The sequence below is a fragment of the Strix uralensis genome, chromosome 13 (genome assembly GCF_047716275.1).
Source record: "Strix uralensis isolate ZFMK-TIS-50842 chromosome 13, bStrUra1, whole genome shotgun sequence".
In the NCBI taxonomy this organism is placed as follows: Eukaryota; Metazoa; Chordata; class Aves; order Strigiformes; family Strigidae; genus Strix; species Strix uralensis.
This window is the reverse complement of record NC_133984.1, coordinates 5,291,364-5,304,358: the sequence shown is the minus strand read 5'-3', so window position 1 is coordinate 5,304,358 and position 12,995 is coordinate 5,291,364.

Sequence of the window (12,995 nt, the reverse complement as noted above, 5' to 3'; positions counted from 1 at the left end):
AATACCAGTATTACGAGAGTAAACTCAGCAGGGGAAGGAGTCACAGAACATGTCTACAACACTGCAGTATATCTGCAAACTTTACACTACTGCATGTTTATAGTTGGGTTTTTGCAGGCATATTTCTGTCTACACAATAGACTGTGATGGTGCTGAAAACTCCAAAAGAACCAAAATAGGCCAACTTTTTTTTTAGGTGGTACAATAGGAGCTGCTATAATGTCTCCATAGGTTGGACTCACTAGTTCTGTTTTACAGTGAGGGTAAAAGTGGCAAACAAAATACACAGCACTTTTTGGAATCAGAAACCCTATTGTTTTTCAAAAGAATCATTCTGTATGAGGTGACTAAGTTCCCAGTAGATTCAGTAAGGCATGTCCGGACCATACCTAAGCAAAGTTATTATTTGGCAATCATTATCACAAAAGAAGTCCACTAACACCAGCAATACAAGATCGGCATAACGGAATCAGCCTACTTTCAAATTAATATCCAGAGGAATTAAAAAGAAGAGACTCTTCCAGTAAGCAGATGTGCTTAGAATCTTTTAGTCAGGAGAAGTCTGTTAATGAGATAGTGACTTGATGAAGCCTCATTGAAAAAAAGATTCCTGAAGTTCTGATTTCTCCAAGTAGGAGAGAGATGTGCAAACCAGATTACTTTGCTTTCTGATGCATGACTTGCAGGGAATGATGTGCCCTGGCTTTTCATGCTCTGTAATCTGAGTATCAAAAATGCTCATCAATATCAGTTTTTATAATAGGACCTGGTAAAGAATTGTGTCCATCGTCTCAAAATCCTTTGAACCTAACTTTGAAGCATTTACTCCCTGTGTGCTAGAGAATGGAGGAATGGCTTTCCAAGACAGAACACTAACCTGGACCCAATCAAAACCTGTACTCATGCAACATAAGTTATTATGAGATAGGACTTTCCAAATAAACATCTGCTGCAGGGTCAAAATAGTCATGGAGAATGGGTATGAATGCTTCCAGCTGTGTGGTGTTACCAAGTGCTCAGTAATTCCCATTCCAAGGATTGCTGTATTTCAGTGGTGAGTGAAGTTGTTCATTTAAAAAATGCTTGGGATTGTTTTGGAAGAAAGAGTTATGCAGAAATGCATGCCACTGGGACATGGATTCCTTTCCTTCAGTTTATATAACAAAATATTTATTATTGTTTTTCACAGGATTATCTAACATACCTGACTTTCACAACAGGAACATGAAGTGGTTTATGGACGAGAGAACTAAGGATTCAGTACAGACTGACGTGTCAGTCTTACCTGGGTTTTGGGTTGACATCCTAGGACATCACGTTCCCTTATTTCAATTTTGGCTATTAGGTGCAGACTCTAAATCTGCCTGCTGAAAGAGCCTTTTGTCAATCAAAATCTGGAATTGCATTTAGGTGGGTTTTTTTCATCAAAACTTCATCTGTTGTAAATGCTTCAGTGATCTACCCATAAACATTAAACCATGAGATACCTGCATGTAGAAAATACCAATCCAAACCCCAAATCATTATTGAATTGTAGCAAATCACTTTTCAATAGTAACTTCCTCTCATTTCTAGGATATTTTTAGGATTAATGAAGACATGCATTCTTCATCTTTTTTAATATAAAGCCAGGATATCATTTGCTATGGATAGATGTTCTGAGCTCTCTATGAGAGTTTGTGGCCAACTGGATGTAGGTGCTTGCTTATAAGGAACTGACTGATGACATTTCCAAATCTGGCCACGACTATGATATCTGATTATGGCAAGGAAAAATGCTAGCATTTCTTTGTGGCAAAGGTTATCTTATATGTGGAACAAATAGAATATTTGCAGTTAATAAAACTCATACTTTTAAAATGCTTGTGAAAATTGAACACATGCTTGTAAAAGTTTCCTGAAATAATGTAAGGATATCAGCAACTGAAGGTAATGGTTAGCAAGTATTTGAACTGGAGAGAAAACTCTAAAATGTTAACGTTAGTGAGAATCCAGATTACAGTTACACATAATGAAGTGGTTGTACGTTGATCATCTTGTGACATTCTGTCTTACTGTGTCACAAACTGGTGCAAAAAGTGATATACGAAGTGATGCAGTAAGTGCCTTAGAGGCATTCGTGTTGGAGTTTCCCAGTTATCCCAAGAAGAGTGCTCAGCATCTTTTTTAAATTAAGTACTTCCAACAATATCAAGCTAGGAATGCACTAGTACTATTCATTTTTACCATATAAGCTTTTATTTCTATTGGCTTATCAGAGCTCTCCATTAAACAGGACAAAGAAAGGCTCCTCGCAGCAGAAAATATTTCTTTGCTGCAGAACATCAATTTCCCAAAACAGTGTGTGTTCTACAGTGCTTTATCCCACTTCTTATAAAACCTGTTTAATTTATTGAGAATTCAATTGCCATTATGAAAAACTCTCTTTTAGACATGAAGAATTTATCTAGTGATGAATTCGGGGTGTTTTCCTATGGCTGGCATCTGTACCTGGCTGCATTTCCCATAGCAGAATCACTAGAGGGAGTCATAGGCAATGTTACTCCTTCACGATCTCCAATAGCTTTGCAACTAAAAAATTAGAAAAGGGTTTTGGATAATATTTATCAGGAAACATAGACGGTAATTTTCATCACTATAACTTAATTTCACTGCCTAGTTACTGATTATTTATGTAACTGTTTTAACCTCACAAGTCACCTATCACAAATCATGATCTTGCTTAACAGCCTCAACAAACCAGCAAGATAAACGTCTCACATAAGGCTTTAAATTTACATATTTCTCAATTAGTATTAAAAAGCACAGATACAGTATTGATAATATGCCCACAGGAATTTTAGAGCAAACAGCAAAAGAAAATAAGATATAAGGAAAAATAAGTTAAAAATATATTGATCAGGCAGTTTTAGTAAGACTTATGCACCTCCGTTTACTTCAGTTTAGCCTAGGCCTCCTTTGCTTTTGAGTTTAAAATGTAGATTTCAGTGCAGTAAAAGAAAATGAGTTTTAGTCAAGTTTTATATGGCATCATTGTTGTTGCTGAAGGAAGAAAATGCTTGTTGGGGAAAAAAAATGGCGTATTTGCTGTCCTAGACTATTTCCATGTTGAAACCAAGTTGTTAGCTACCATAATTTCTCAAAAGTGAAGAATTTGAGGGGAAAACCAAAACAGGTTAAAAATTGTTCTTATCCTTACTCCTAGTAATCTTGAAATACAATGAAATAATATGCAGAACTATACAGTGACAATTTGCAGATAATGCATTTGATTTATAGTAAGACAACTGACAACAAACTGTTGTTTGTTTTTCTTAACACATAGTTATTCTTCTTCATAACTAGTAGCTACCGATATAGTCTAAATGTCTTAAATTTCCATTTATCCAGTGAAATTAGTTTGTAGTCCATTCCACAGTGTCATAATAAATATAATTTAAAGAAACAAACAGCTTTGTACTTATGGTACTTAACAGTGAAGCACAGCTTGCTTTCCAAAGATGGCTACTTATGCCTATTATTTGACAAGAACATGAGACAAAAAATATACAGGTGAGATTTTCTTAAGTGGCTTAGATATACAGTTTAAAAATAGGTGTAATTAGCTGTACCACTATGGCATTTATGGCTGTGATTTCTTTTTTACAGACATAATCATGGTAATAAAAGCTCCAGCAGTGCATCTGGTACAAACAGGATTTATGTGAGTAAGATTTCACCTTCCTGAGCTCTTATAACTCTTTTTAAATTGATATTAATCAATGAATTTTAGGTTTTGTCACCTTAATTGTATCAGTATAAATTGCAAAACTTGAGCATGGAAGCAGCCTAAATTTCATTAATTCTCTCTGTAAATTAACTAAAAAATTAAAACAGGACTACCGAGTACCAGGATAAATCATCACTGACGTTCAAAATTGTTTGACAAAGAAACTGGAAATCAAGTGACTGAATATTAATCCCATATATGATACAAGTCCAATAAACCTTTATGCATTTGAAGTATACATTTCTAGAGAACACACATTTTGCTTTAATTTGCATTACATGCTGCTAAGTTTTTGCTAATATTCTTAGCTGTTTCTTTGGAAACATTTAAAAGTCTTTAAATATCTTGATGAAATAGATTTAGGAATGAATGAGTTTTCAAGATCACATCTTTCAGGTTATCACAAATGATGTCTTTAACATTTCTGAAGATATTTTTCTTTTTCTTTAACGAAGTAAATTCATGAACCAAAATAATCCTTAGTGTTATACTGTGAGTTTGATTAATCTAAGTACCCCAGAATATCTATAATGTTATTTATGTTTATGTATGATATTGGCCATATATTAATGATGGAACATAATTTGATCCAAGAACATCTAATAATATATATCCAATAATATACATACTCTAATGGATCTTAATTTGAGAGGAAGAATAGTTTAGTTGGCTGAAAAGTCATAAGCAGGGCTGTTTCTAGCCCAACAATAGATCTTGGTCACAACCTTGAAAAATTGCATCTGCTTCAGTTCCAAAGTTTATCTTTATGAATAAAATTTTAAAATAATCCATAAATATTTATCAACATCTTTGTGTTATCTTCATTGCCATTATCAATAACTTCAAATATAGAACTCAAGAGGACAACCTCTGTCTACTCCAGGTAGCTGAGATTTGTATTACTGTAATTATTCAGAGCACTCATATTTAAGTTACTTAACTTTTACTATCATTAACACATATTTTGGATTTTTTGGCAGGATGAAATTTTAATATTTGTTTTCTTTATGTTAATTTTTTAGAGAAGACAGCTACTGAAAAAAAATAATCCCTGTCGTGGTTCTGATAGTTTGGGCAAACTAGAAAAAAGCTGCTCTTTCTTCATAAATTCATTACCACAGAGTGACTTAAAATGCTGTGACTACATAAAGAGGGAACTTGGACTTGCTCACAAGTTATTGAAGCTTAACAAGATAATCCATCATCTGACCTAAGGAGATGGCCAAGTCAGTGCCCTCTGCCCATGGCAAGGGCCTGGTAAACTACATTAGCTTAAACTTTGGAACTTGCTCCCTTCCTGCAGTTACAGCAGTTTAGACCACACAGGTAGTAGTTGCCATGGATAAGCTGATACTATGCTTTAATGCATTACTCTTGTAGTCACTTGTGTGCCTGAACCCCTGCTTATAGCAATATATTTCTGCTCATAAAATTCCCTGCACAGACAAGACCAGCTTTTGCTTTTATCATTATTTCAATCGCTTTACTGTAGATCCAATTACACAGGTATAAAATGTTTCTACTGGCATAGCCTGGCACCAGTACAACAGCAGTTAAACAGATAACTCTAGGATGGGGATAGATGTGTGAATAACAACAGCTGATCAACAGCTATGCTGATAAAATTTAAATGAGATCAAGCCTAAATCTTACCCTATACTGATAATAGGAATGTCTGTTAGGTGTCAGACTTACTGGATGTGAGAGGAGAGTAAGACCAGAAGCTGATCTCAGTAAAACCTCCCTCAGGTTCTTGTGGGTTATCCTTTAGCACAAGTCAGGGCTATCCAGGTTTCTAGCTACACTGTGGGCAGTTGTGTCCTAATCCAAAACCACACAGGCACAGCAGCAATAAATGCCAGATTGGTGATTACCACCTGAGCATATACATTATGACATTGTCTGACTATACTTTAACAACATATCACCATGTTTTACAATTCCCAATGAGCTCTACACTCTTTCAGTATGTGAAACAGAGAAATAGACTGTGGATCTCTTTAGAAAATACTGTTTTCTCTTGACCACAGCCATGGGTCAGCATATAAAAATGGAAAGGCAAAGTATTGTAGTCTTTCTCCACTTCACTTGCTTGCAACATGTTGTAAATGAAGAGTAGAGGCTGTGATCTGTGTTAGACCTGAACTAAAAATGTCTCACATTGCTCTATGAGGGGAAAAAAGCTCAACCTGTAATCTGTCCTGCAGTGCAATTCGGGAAATATTCTAGCCATAGTTAAACAAAATGGTTTATCTGAACTGAAAATAAAGTGTCTGTTGCTGTTGATATGTCTGCCAAATTTAAAATATAAACTAAAGCTGACAGCATCAGCCACTCAAACAAGGCCTCCGGGATTCCAAAATGTGCCTTAATATTTATTTTTCATATTTGATTGCAGGTTATGCACAGGTAAGTGTAGTGCTACCCTGAAGGTTTTAAGTGTAATCTAGTCAACCATGATAATACCTTCAGTATCTCGGAAGACAGTTCTCACAATGACTAATGTGAAATGAAAGCAAAGCTGAGTGTTTTTCACACTAGTGTTAAGTTTACTCTAGAGTTATTTAGGAGATTTCTGTAATGTTTTCAGTATTTGCCTACTAATAAGACAAAAACAAGTATTACTCCATTTGTGACATGTTATGTTCCAGCCTGTTCAAAAAACCCCAACATTAACTTGCTCTTATAACCCGGTAATACACGAGAAATTGCTATCGTCCTGTCTATCCGCTCCTTCCTGCCATAATTTGGACTGGTATTTACCAGTCATTTCCTCAAAAATGAATCACTAACCACTGACATATATACAAGTAGTAGTAACAAAAACAAATTAGCCAGAATTAGTCTTCTTGAGGTGCTCCTATCCATTTTAACCTATCTCTTAGTGGCAAAACATAAGAGCTAGTCATACAAATACCATGTGCTTACAGACATTTTTCTTAGCCTTAATTATTTTAAAATAAAAATGTAATCTCATAATACATTTGAAGATATTACACAGATGTGCAAAACCAGAGTTGTACCTCAGAAGAAAACAGTCTTCACATTAGACTGGCCAGCTCTAGCTGCTTCATGTTGTTCAACTGATACAAACAGATCTATGTCTGGCTTAACAGTGAGCAAATTTCAAGCAGCTTTATGTTGTTAGAATAGCACAGGACACCACAAAGTACTACTGAACTTAATTTTATCTCTGATAAAAGAAAAAAAAAAAAAAAGGTAAAGGGTAAAGTTAAGCCTAGGCTTCTTACACAGTCTTTTACAGGAAGTTACAGTTGCAGAATGGGATCAACAAAAATTAGCATGCTAAGTGAAGATACACAGAATGGAATGCTGTATCTTGAATTTCTGCCCCTCTTTGAGGCTTACTGTCACCATGACGTTTTCTCTTGTTTTGACATCTATAGCACAGAAACTTCTCTGGAAATGCACAGTTTGGGAAGCAAGAAGGCATACCCCAGAAAGGAGGGATGATGTCCTCTTGCCCTTTTGCTGTAAGCAGCTCTGTTGTTAGAGCATATTTACAGGAGACCAGGTTCTGGTCTCCCCCGCCTGCTGTTGGGTTAGACTAATCCTTTTTTATGTGGAATCTAAGCTTAGAGGATATTCTTCCATCGTCACTTTAACTTGAAATCTGGCTGCTACCAAAAAGGAGTTCCTTCTGTCTCATTTGTTTTAACACCCATGTTTGTAGGGGAAGCAAATTTCTAATTAGTAATTCTAATGATTGTGGTTATGAGCTCTGCATTGTATTTCTCTTCTTGGCTGTAAGAAGATGCTTTATCACAATCCAGTGTTAGAAGTTGGACACCCTGTCCTGTGACAATAGGAAACAGGTCCTTTCCCCTTATCACCATCATACCCATGTCAATGGATTAATTATTAAAGCATAACAAATACAGATCTTAGTCTATTGTAGTGTTTCAAGACTACTGTTGGATTCATTACTTATGAAAAATACAAAATTTTGGTTTTCTTGCTCTCTAAAAGCAGAATGCATGCCTGCATAAACCAAAAATTAGTGTTGGAGACTTCTGTGGATTATAAAAATACTCACCTCAAAGGACTTTGGTGACATTGCACTAAACTGAAAAAACAGAGCTAAAGTGGTTTGTTCTGTCACCAGGGCACCTGAAATGTACTTGCAACCTTTTTGTAGGATAGTACTCACATTTTAAATTTATGTTGCACAAGGAGAAACTTAAAATCTTACTTCCTTCACTTTTTCCTCCACCCCTTCCTTCTTTGTCGTCTTGGAGACCAACTACCCATGGTATTTCTTTCTATTTTCTTAAAACTCTTTGCAAGAAGATTTTTATATGCTTTATCTTAATTTTGAGCCTATGTTGTTTTGTAAACCAGTAGCGGGGTTGTGAGGGACTGAAATGTCCTATGACTGTCTCAAGGCTTGCTTGTGTCTGTGCAAACCTCCAAGAGAAGCTGCTGTGGCCTGTGAATTGGTCTGGGGATGTCGCCCAGGGAAGCGGGAGTGTATTGAAGGATGCGCCCCCCCCACTTCTTTGCGGTTGCATTGTCGGACTCTTTAGACAAGACTCAAAGGGGCAGAGGTGTGCTGAGCTGGCCCCATCCTGTAGCCGTTTGTGGCTCTATTGTGTAGGCCGGAGCCCATGCATGCCTTGCTAATGAACTGGCAAGTGGCAAACAATCCTGCCCTGAAGCCAGGTGCAACAAAACCTGTGGGACCAGAGAAAAAAAAAAAAAACCTAAAGGCGAACAGATATGCTAATCAGCGGATACGATGAACTTAAAAAGGCAGCAGAAAATTTTGCTCAGTGTGCATCTGCCATCGAAGCCAGACCTGTGTGCACCCACCACGGAAGAACTGAAGACTGAGGACCAACGGGACGCCGCTGGATCCATGGTGGTAACTATTCTTGCAGCCCTTTCCCGCATCCTTGCTTTATTTCTGGCTTTTCCTTCCATTCATTCCGATCGCTACCCCTCTTCACCTTTTTAATAATAAAAACCTGTTTTGGGGTATACGGCATTTGACCTCGTTTGTGTCTTAATCTCGCTCTTGGGATCGTATCGAAACCTCCCCCGACACTGGATCGGGACAGGGCTTTAAATTGCACCGCTCTGTAATTGAGGATATTGAAGTGGTTATTCAGAGTTTATGACTTCTTTCGTCTCTTTGAATGTTGATGAGAACTTTGGTTCTCATTGTTCCTTTGTCCATTATCTTGAAGAACCATATAGTATTAGGCAGTATTAGTTACAGAAATGAGTTTCTTGTATTTCTTATTTTACACTATTTTCAAACTTCAAATTTTTCTGGCTTATCCTTTGATAATCTCCAACTTTAAAAATGCTTTCCTGTCTCAGCCTGTCATTTTGCTACTAATGAGGAAGATGCCATTATCCTAACGCAACTTATTCACCTTCATCTGGCAGATCACAGACTTATCTCCATAGACCAGTGCAGTAGAGTGCAGAGATCCCTGAAGCAGTATGGTTTCATCAAAACAATTTGCAGCTGGGCAGATTAGCTCTGCCTTTCAAGCCGGGCTAATACGATTATATTCAGCCACACTAACGTGATTATATTGCTTCTAGGCTTTATTCCCGTACTCCTGCTCACGGCTGCCATTATGGCATACAGACCTACCTACTTACTGGGTGACCACTGCGTTATCTTAGTTTTCTAGGCTGTGAGAACTCCTTTACTACATCCCAGTGTTAAATTTATAATGACCATGTTTTGCAACAGTGAGAATGCTCTGCTACAGTGCAGATCCTTTCCTCTTCCCTCCTCCCTGCCATCATGGCTGACTCCAGCCTTACAGTATTTCCCTTTATGTTTTATTAAATTTATTAAAGATTGTTCTTCTTGCACTATGAGAATGACAATGAAATGTAGTCTGCCAGAGTGGTGCATCCAAACGTTTCCCAAAATAAACAGGGTAATTGCTAGCGAGTTGCAAACCTCAGTTTGAAGTAATAAATAATCATTCTTATTTCATGTCCTAAGCAGTCGATCCTTATGATATGCTGACTGCATGCACCAGTGACAAATTTCTGCAAATAAATCTCATAATGGGGCACCCTTCTACTCTGTCCCAACCCCAAAATGCATTACTGCACTGACTGTTTAAACACTGGAAAGTAAAAAGCATCTCACGGAATTAATTTCCTCTCTTTCATGAGAGAGATATAACGCATTAACTGATTTGTAAACAGAGTGAGTTTCTCTTATAACGTGGTCACTCACTAGGCAGCTTTCCACAGGGCGCAGGAGCTAAAGTAAACAATCACTTCAGCAGAAGGAAGCTCTCTAGTGCCCTGCCATGCTGATGTTTCTAGAAAAAGAAAAAACTCCAACCAACTAACATTTCATTGCATGTTGAAAAGAAAGTGTAAGCACTCTGTTTAGAAAGCTTTAAAGCATAATTGAAATTCAACATGCAGATTTCTGTATTATTACAATGCTGTGTGCACTAGATCATTTGCTGAGCAGCCAGCATTTTAAACAACACATTGCAAGAACTTTGTGCTGGTACAATAACAATGTAGAAAAATTAGGATGACAGCACAAGTATGCTTAGCTCCATAAACATTCTTCAGCTGAAATGGGAACTACAGTGCAGTGCTAGCCTATGTATTATGAGAACGGAACATTTCTGCTTCCATGTACAGATGGAGCACAGATCACTAGCATGCTGACAAGCTGAACTCAAACCAAAGCGGTAAACTACATATGTACCGGCAGGTAAGCTCACTGATCTTTTTAACCCAATGAACATCTGATGTGATGTGAGATTCACCAAACTGTATATTGCAAATCAAGGTCAGAATGAAGGGTGACTTAGTGTTTTGTAACATTCTCCCTGCTTCACTGACTGAAAGCAGTCGTGAATTCCAGAGTACTATTTCCTATTTTAATCTGATCGCAATTTAAAAATGTATTTGACTGTAGAACTAGTGTATCTAAACTCAAAATCTGCAAGAAGTGGTAGAAAAAATAATTGAAAAAAGTAATTTTATACTTGTTCTAATGCTACCATGATGCTGATGCTGCTGTGCACAAAGGCCAGTGTCAATGTATGGAATTAAGGTGCCATGTTCACTGCTAAGAAGGTCAGAAGGTTAAACTTCTGTAACATTTCAGACCAACTCTTGGTTTTGCTGAGTACAGTCACAGCAGAGAGTTGCATTGGTATGAGAATGTGTGTGACTGGAGCCTCCTCTTTGCTTTGGGAGATGGATGACGCTGGCAGAGCCATCCAAAGCCACAGTACACAGGAGAATCTGGTTCATTGTGCAATGTGTTAGCTGTGCCAAATCATAACATCAGCGAGACAATCAGACCACTAACCTAAAAATAAACTCCTGATTGTTAAATGTATGTCTTCAATATACAATACAGAACATTTATTGAGATTGTAAGGTAGTTTTGGTTTTGTTCTCAGAATAAGTCCTATTAAAGTATGTACAGAGGAACAGTGTGTGAAAAAGGGTATTTACACACACGGATGTGTATTTACACTCATTGAGGTTTTTACCATTCATGGCATACTGCAGGATTCACTGTCACTAGTAGGACTCAATGAAATGCCTGTTCTCCGAATCAGTCTCCCATTTATGTACTAAATCTTTCTATTTCATCTAATCTAAAGAACTATTTGTAAGTGGAAAATATAATCTATACATTGAGAAGAGGAATACATTAGCTCTTTAATAAGGACGTGAAAGAAAATGTGATCTTGGATTATAGCTGTATTCGCCTATAACTGTAGATCATTAGCAAGGCAGACTGAGTGAAAATAAAAGATTCCCTGGCAACCCTCCCCCTCTTCAAATGCCTGCTCAAGCAGAAAAAAACAACCGCCCTGCATACATATTCCAATGAGCCACTGTGGGGCAGTAACAACAAAAACATTCCGAAGGAAAACAAGGGGCTTTCAACAGCCACTTTGCCTTTTCTGAGCAAAGGATACAAAGAAACAGTTCTTCGAAGAATTAGGATTTCCATTCTTATATTATAAAATGTTATTAGGCTGTTTGGGAAACATTTTATAGATATGCTTAGCTTCAGCTCCTTCCACAGAGATGCTCGCATGCAGCTATTTTGAAGCTGTTACTCATTTTTACAGCAGTGAATAGAGGTTGCATGTGAGACTTACAAGATCCTTTTTAAGACACTATCTGGATTTTCTGTGTGTGCATAAACTCTTTTACCTGAGGGCTAAGTAAATAACTTCTTTTCAAGTGATTATTTTCTGCGCAGGAATTTTTCCTTGTAAAGTATAGAAACCTCTGAAGATTAGATATTTTTGTGCAGTCTTTGTTCCTCTCAGGGCAAAACCTTGAGTGAACAGAAGTTATTACCAAAAAATTATTCTATATCTTAAGGTAAAAGAATATACTTTCTTCAGTTTTGGATGTAACATGGAACCAGAGTTGCTGAGCTGCTTTGGATCCAACAACTTACATCTGTAGGTTCAAAATTAGATTAAAAGTTTTGTCTTGTTTTCTTCTATCCCAACCATTCTGTAGTTTTAATAATATCAATGAAATATGAAGAAATTAACTGCTGTTTCTTTTTACATAGTATCAAAAGGAAAAAAAATGCCTGTTTAAAGCTCCCTAATTACAATCTGAATGTTGTATAAATACAAAACTTCCTGTAATACTCATTCCAAACAGATACTGCCCTTTAGTGCTGCAGAAATTTTTACCAGATGAGTAGTGTATGCTGAAATATAGAATCTGTGAAAAGTCGAAGTATCATACTTCAATTGAAGTGTCAGAAGAAGAGGATCAAGACATACAGAGAGCTGAATTACAGCCATGGCTCTTCAGTTACACTTTGAAGATCATTTTCATTTCCATTTTGATCTTAAATCTTACTCATAAGTAATTAACATTTGGGAATGCATGACAGATGGTGTGTACCACCTTGTCTTTTGGGGCAGTCTTTTCTTGTCTTGGCTTTTCCAGATATATTCCAGAACTAAAATAATTTTTTTGGGGGGGGGGGAAAAAAAAAAAAGAGGAGATAAATGAACTTACTTTGGCTTGCAGACAGCAATGTGAAAAAGCTGAAAGTTTCTTCTCATATTGAAACATTCTTCCGATTTTATTTTTACATATGTATTTATATTTAAATATATTTAGAATATTTATTAAATCTGTAGGTTTTCAGATCTAGAATACCACTCCATTTTTACAGAGAGAAAGCTATAAATTGAATGCAAGTAGCACC